Source organism: Tenrec ecaudatus, chromosome X (assembly GCF_050624435.1).
Source record: "Tenrec ecaudatus isolate mTenEca1 chromosome X, mTenEca1.hap1, whole genome shotgun sequence".
Lineage (NCBI taxonomy): Eukaryota > Metazoa > Chordata > Mammalia > Afrosoricida > Tenrecidae > Tenrec > Tenrec ecaudatus.
In genome coordinates, this window is record NC_134548.1 from 145,202,023 (window position 1) to 145,209,879 (window position 7,857).

Sequence of the window (7,857 nt, forward strand, 5' to 3'; positions counted from 1 at the left end):
TGGTGATAGTGGTGGCCTTGACCCAGAACGAGTCCTTCATTAATCTCAGAAAGGTAGGAATGGAACATATATCAAAGAGAAATCAATTTCCTGACACTCTTTTCTGATTAAAAAAAAAGAAAAGAACAAATTTACTGAACAGACAAATTGATCACTTAAACGATCATTTTGAAAAATAAACAATCCTTTATCCTATTACCCAAATTAGCCACTTCTTACCATTTTGGGCACACACCCACACAACCACACACAAAGGCATACATTTGTATATTCTTTCTCATTGGTTTTCAATAAAGAAGGTGTACCTTAGGGGCATAATGCTTATGGGATGGACTACTAACCGCAAATTAAGCAATGTGAAACCACCAGGCAGCTCCACAGGAGAGAGACTGGACTTTCTACCTTTGTAAACATTAACATTTTGGAAACCCACAAGGGCAGTTCTTCCCTGTCGTATAAGGTCACCATGATTCAGAATTAACTCCATGATGGTGAGTTTGAGTTTTGACTTTGAATACTTCCATGTTCTCCTTAAAAAGAGGATTTTTCCTTTGCAGCTCTTTCAAATTCAATGGCTGCCCCATGTATGGCTGGCAGTGGCCCAACAGGCTGTCACAGAGACATTGTAACTCGTGGACCCTGTTCCTCTCTGCTGAGCCTCAGGGATACATTTTGATACACACACTGAGCAAAGATAAAAAGGAGGATTTTTCCTAATTCCATGTCAATTCTCACGTGGTTGATTCTGGATGTGATGGTGATTGCTTTATACCGTGGAAAAGTGTTGAAGTTGTGACGCTTTTGTCCATTCTGTTTTCTTATACCCTCCATAGGGCTAATACTATTGACAGTGTTGATACCTGAGAGAAGCACCCTCTCTGCCCCATCTCCTTCTTCTTGTAGCTCTCTTAATAACCTCCTCCCCGAACCCCCAAATGTCATACCTTTGGCTGAGACCAGCAATATGTTTTCAGAGATATAAACTTGAGTCTCTGTTCGGAATGTTCTTTTCTGGGAAAAAAAGTTCTGGGTCCACTATGCTCATGGTTTTTTGTAGTTGTTGTTTTACATTTTTAGGGTAATCCAGTGTTTTCATCTGAGTTGCACGCATCTCAATTGTTGTTGCAGAAGTTATACCTACCATAGCCACACTAGAAGATCTTCCAAGTATCTAATGAAGAAACACCCTGAACATCAACCTACATCAGGAAGAGCCAACACCAACTGCCTAGACCTGAAAAGGGAGGAGAGGAACGATTAGATGCTTTGGCACACCTGCTGGTGTTGGGGGTCAATTGATTTTGTAAGCATTTAATTTCTCAGTTGGGATAAGAGTTGGGAGAGCAGTATTTTTGTAGTTATATGCTTGAAAGACAGTTTACAACTGGGTTATACAACTTTCATTAATGATTTATCTACAATTAGTCCGTTTTCTATTCTCATAAATTTGAGCTTTGGGGTGTTTGCACTTCACACTTCTTCATTTTTCCATAGTTCTCACTGGCTTTGAGCTTTTCAATTTCTTTTTAAAAATTGTATGTGATTGGGGGCTCTTACAACTATTATGAAAATCCATACATATATCCATTGTGTCAAACACATCGTACATATGTTGTCATCATCTTTTTCAAAACATTTTCTTTCTACTTGAGCCCCTGGCATCAGCTCCTCATTTACCCCCTCCCTCCTCTCCCCTCTCTTCCCTATGACACCTTGATAATTTAGAAATTATTCTTTTTTTTTTGCCATGTCTTAAAATGACCGCTATCTCATTTGATCCACTATTCTGCTGTCTGTCCCCCTGGGAAAGGGCCATTTGTCTGTCATTGCACTTGGTTTGAGAGATGCAATGTTAAATCCTATGTATGTGAGTCAGTTGGAAAAATAATTCTATGTATATGAACAAACTCAGGTGTTTTCATTTAATATGATGAACAAAACATTGTATGTTAGAAGTAAGAATTACTCAAAAATAAACTTTTAGGAGTTATAATTAGATACTACAGTCTAATGCACACAGTTTCTCATTAAGTGGGGAGTTTGAAACCAGAAGAGAGAGTGCCTAATTTAAGATGAAGAGCAGATTGGTTTAATTTCTTTGCCCAGCATGCAGTTCAGGTCTTCAATGCAGGTGTTCAGGAGCTGCTGCTGCTTATGGGAGGGATAGTTTGAATAGGAGAATTGGATTGGGGCACGCCCTCCTTGGAATCTTCTGCTTCCTGTGTGCTCTCCATAGGCTCTCTGCTCCCTCAAAGCAGCTGTTGCGAGTCAAGGAGGGAACCAAGAAGGAGTCCAATTGGTAAGTTGGCCTTCAGTCTAAAGGAAACGAGGCCTTCAATTTCCACATGAGATTTCATCCACCTTAAAAAGATCAACATTCTTTCTTCCTTGGACCTGGTCCCAAACCCTAACTACTAAAAAAAAATGTGTGCATTTACTCTGCTGTGCCATCGGTGTCATGTGTATATCAAGGAAGGTTTATGGAATGATGACAACTTAAAATTCTAATCTCCTCTCCATGCACTGAGATGAAGCAAAGCTCAATCCTATTTACTCTTAGAGGGACTCTCTTCTCTGTTGTATTATACAAGAATTGGTGGTGGAGGATGGGGTGTTGGGAGCGTGTCTTCTAAAGGACCTTCCAGCTAGCATGGTTGCCACTGCTCCCTGCACTGTTCATATTTCCATAGGTCCTTCAACCAATCATGGTTGCCACTGCTACCCACATGTTCATATTCCCATAGGTCCCTTGTGGGTGGGCATCCCTGTGGCTCTAGAATCAATGGGACATGGGGAGAAGGAATATCTCTGCCTATGCTGGAAGCCCTAATGCCTGGGGTCTGAACCTCCTACACACACCAGGAAACCATTCCTGTGGTGCTGCCTCCCCGAGGCCTGCAGAGGTAGAAATTTGCATCCTCACTTTCTGTCTTCCCTGGCACTCTGGGCCCTCATAAGCTTGTCCATAATCCTATCAAGGTGCTTAGGATTCTAGAACGCAGCATTCCTGTAGCCTGTGGTCTAAAAAGATAAATGTTCCATATTGCCTGAGAGCTGGGATGTTGGCAGATGGCGACCTGCATGGTATAAGCACTGGAATGAGAGCAGGGAATTAAAGTGATGGTCACATGGGAGGGATGCAATGGGAGGAAGGGAGTCCTCGGGGGACCTAGAACCAAAAATTAAGTTTCTGGGCATAGGGGATGGCTTTGTGCTTTGTGGTGCTCTTTTACGTGAGAATACCCCCTGGAGTTTGGGGAAAACAGGACACCAAGGAGACTTAGCAATTAATTTTGAAGAATCCACAGGTCATTAACGATCTTGTTTCATTTTGGGCTTAAATATGATTTCTGTTGACCATTGACAATTCTTTTGTGGTGGATGAAAACAGACTGAAGCCTGATCTGTCATTCAAAGTAACCTGCATATTTGGGCCTGAAACACTGAGGCTGTCTGTTCCTATAATTCTGCTCGTTGGGGAGGGGCACATGCAAGTAAAGAGAGCAGATTTCTGTGGTGTCAGTCTGCATTTTGGCTCAATGGACCAGAGTTTGGGGCCCTGAGCAAGGTACTGAACCAAACAACATATTTTCCCTTTCCTTACCGTCAAGGTCCTGCTTCTGGTGCGGTGGTTGCAAATACCAGGGATTACTAGTGATAATAAGTTACTATTGCCTCTTTACTATGTGCCAGTCACACTAAGTCCAGTTTCTCCATTGATAACTATATGGTCTAACGAAAACCTCTATTAATAGTTCTTTAAGGTAAATATTACCCCAATTTTATTGGTGCAGTAACTCAACATCCAAATTTGGAACTTGGTAAGGCCTGTCTTGAAGATGAAAGCTTAGGGCCTCCAATTCTGTGTTTTGCTCCCCCATTATACCACAGTGATTAGCCTTTTCCCCTTATGAAGTGGATTGCTAGGTCCCCTGTTTGCATATTGGCTTACGTATTGGGCTGCTAACTGTTGCATATTGGTCACCAGCTTGAAACCCCCAGCAGCTCTATGGGAGAAAGATGAGGCTAGCTTCTACTCTCTGAAAGAGTTCTAGTCTCAGAAACCCACAGGAGCAATACTATGCTGTCCCGGAGGGTTGCTATGAGTGAGAATTGTCCTGATGGCAGTGGGTCTGAAGTTCAAGAAGTGGATTTCTAACTATAAGGTAGGAGGTTCAAAACCACAAACTGCTCCATGGGAGAAAGTTGAGACGGTTGGCTCCTGTAAAGATTTACTGCCTTGGGAAACCTATATAGGGTGGCTATGAGTTGGAATCCACTCGATGAAACAATTCCTTTTCATATTAACAAGGATCATCAATTCCTAAGTCCAATGAAATAACTATCATGGAGCGATTTCATTAGTGTAAGGAGATCTGGTGACATAGTGTTTATGGCACTTGACTAACTGATGACTAGTGGTTTGAACTTGCTAGGTAGCTGCTCTGAGCGAGGAAAATGTGGTAGTTGGTTTCAGTAAAAAAAAAATCTTAAGGGGCAAGTGTACTCTGTCTTATAGAGTTGCTGATTTGGAATCAACTGGATGGCAAGCAGGTACAATAGTGTCAGTCTTGTGGACAGGAAGTTGCCCGTTTAGAATCCCCTAATGTGGGGGAGATGTAACCAGTAGGTAAGGCCATTTATTATCTCAGTCACCAGCACTGTGAAAAAAAATGTGGCAATTTAGTCAGTTGGAGGAGATTGTGTCTCATTCAGCACATTGGCCCTATACAAAATTTATAACTGCGTCAATATGATCCACACAGAACACAATTGACTGATGGTCTAAAGTCTGCATGAGTTAGCAGGTTTTAGTTTTAAGTGGAGAAAGTACTATCTGTAACTGTTCAAGAAATAGGCATAGGTAGTTTTCAGCGAGGCAGAATGGAAAGAGGAACTTCAAAAGCCTCACATGTATGCTGCAAAGGGGGAAGGGAATTGATGTTTTAGAAGTCATATTATTGAAACTATGACCAAGTGGCAAAGAAATGCACAATTTTCCCCTTACATGCTTTGTAAGACCCCACCGCCGCAGAGTGATAGCAGATTCTTATTAGGTGGTGTAGGCCCTGTGTACTGCACGCTCGAGAAATTTCTTCACTGCAAGTGCAGTCACTGTTACTAAACCTCCCCTAAAGTGAAGGATACTGAACAGCCCTGGCCTCTGACCAGATGAGGACGAACAGAGTTTCTCAGGGACTTTATGCTTGACTTTCAACCTTCAGGCAAGTTGTTCGGGAGAAAGGTGAAACCTGCAGAGTGCAGCTGCACCGGATAGTGATACCCTCAGGGGGTCCGGCATTGTCAGCAGTCCTCTCTCCAGCAGACCTAAGGTCCTCCGGGGCAGAGAGCAGCTGTGGAAACACCCCCTGGCCTCCCACAGGGACATTTGACGGGTGTGCAACACGATTCGGGATCTCAAGCTTGTTTCCTCACATGGAAAACTCAGCAAACTGCACACGTTTAGGGAAGGTGTCTTCCTAGTTGCTGCGCACGTGGCTGTCTTCTACTTGTGATCATGACTGCCTTCAAGGACATCCATTCTATTTGAAGAAATGTGGCAGTTACCAAATCTGGTGTCAATTTGAGAGGATTACAATGGAAAGTGTGGGGTCTGTCCTGTCCTCTGTGTGGGCATGGCCCTCTCCTGAGGTTTCTATTCACTCTGGTTTTTCCTCCCTGGAGGCAGAAGACACACTCTCACTCTGCTGACACCCCAGGAGATGCTCTACTGATAAGACACATGGCACTATGCTGATAGACCCTGTGCCCTGCGACCTGGAGAAACCACGTGGAGGCACCTGCCAGCACTGAGAAGCTTACACCACAACTGGATCCAAATACTTTCTACCCTCTGGCCTGTGATTGTCCTGCATTGGGCGACACTACATGTATTACATGAGTCTGAAGAGGACTTATAGATTGGTATCAGGCATATGGGCTTATTTGGACAGGTGGGCTTGGATTGGACTGGTTTAGGATACTTTCTTAATGTACAATTTCCCTGTGTATAAAACTCTATCTTATGCACATATGAGTTTCTATGGATTTTTTCCTCTCCTCTACTCAAACTAACACAACAAAAATTTCAAACGTGTGCAGAACTGTATATCTCAGCATTCCCATAAATTATTTTCTTCTGCTTTTTGGTCTTTAGATGTCAAGCTTTGAATGATTCTAGCAAAGGGCATTCATTAACAAAGAATGATTTTTCTATTTAAAATGAAGGAAGCAAATATGACTGTATAGTGCAGGCCAACCTGGTCAATTTGATTCCAATCCTCAACAGTCCCTTGTCTCTTAAGTTTAAGAATTTTTGCTTGAGAATTTAATTTAATGGGTAACTACATGTTTAGAGCGCAAGAAATTGCTTTGCATCCCATCACTGTTTTTATTTTTAAACAAGTTTATTATGGAATTTACATTAGAATATTAGTATATTGCCTGCAGTCCAATCACAAGCAAGTGCATCACTTTACTGAGCTCTGTGTCTTACACTCAGCTCCCACGCATACTGCCTTGTGGAACTTCTACCCCCTTTAGAAACACAAGATGAGACCCATGTCGGTAGAAAAGTAATAGCTTTAACACTTGTTAATGTCAGTCAGTGCTAAATGATTTTAGAGAGGGCCAAGCTTATTACGTCCCATTTACAAACCATCCTTGATAACTAAATGGTTTCAAATTGTGGCCCCGCCCTGATCCCTAAGCCAAGCAAACTCATTGCCATCCACCTGCTTCAGATTCAATGTTTATGAAAACTTTCTGGGAATGTCAGCTTGGCTTTGCTTCAAAATAATATGCAACATAAGAGCTGCATTTGTGACATTTCCCAGCTCTTTGTTTTGCATTCATGTATCTATTTTTGGTTTTGGTCTTCATCACTACATTACAAATGAAAGGGACAAAGACCCTCATTGAGATGGACCACAGAAGCATAGACTTCCCCTGTATCTACCACAAGCCTAAAGGCTCTCTCTGCATTCATTCTTACTTGAGACTGGGTGATTCTGTATGAAGCTAAGGATACCCACCTCTAGTTTTGCTTTTTCTTCCTCAGCTTTCCTCAGATCCAGTTAAACTGCTCAGACAATATCAAAAACCGTTGCAAGTATTCCTGAAGACGCTTCTGCCTGTAACACAAATTAAGGAGCCCTGTCTGATGTCAGAACTCTACGAATCGCACAACACACTCAAAGCAAACCCTCGCATGTGTACTGCGCAGGAAGATGTGAAATACCACAGCTTCAATGACACTCTGATAGAAACAGAGTGATTCCCTGGCCCCAATGTAGGTCTTGTTCCCTATCAGGATAATAGAGAAGCTCCTTTCTTGAAGATTAAGAGTGTTTTACTGCAGGGATAATTATTTTCAGAACAAATAATCTTATCTCTCTCCAAGCAGTGTAATTTTAATTTCTGTTTCCTCAGGAACATAAAAGCTCTGATGGGATACACAGATCCAATGCACTTACTATGCATATTGATTTTGTAGGTTTTATAGACGGATATATTTCACTTCAATTTTGGTCCACTTTGGTATCATGAACTGTACAAAAGGACGTATATCCAAATCAGCTGAAAAGTATAAATGCTTCAGATTATACAATTTTTACCACAGTGCTGCTTGCAGTTAATTATCATGAGCTTAATGCTCAATGACTTTTACCTTTTACTCAATTAGTGCATTTCTAGAATGAAGAAAATAATCCTTGGTATGTTCCACTGGGTTGGAGAAGAGATAACACTTGTTGAATTCTGGGAAATACATCGAGTTATATGAGTGTAGCAAGGCGATAACACTAAGGGACTTTCTTGCTCAGAGAATAATCAAGCCCATTTCACCCCCAGTGGGTT

At 41.9% G+C, this 7,857-nt stretch overlaps 1 non-coding gene across 1 annotated transcript; it reads left to right on the forward strand.

Annotated features, from left to right (window-relative positions):
* The first annotated feature begins 552 nt into the window (after positions 1-552).
* LOC142435361 (small nucleolar RNA SNORA5) lies at positions 553-687 on the forward strand. The gene has a single exon (XR_012781431.1). It is a non-coding gene; the product is annotated as a small nucleolar RNA SNORA5 (small nucleolar RNA).
* The last annotated feature ends 7,170 nt before the right edge of the window (positions 688-7,857 follow it).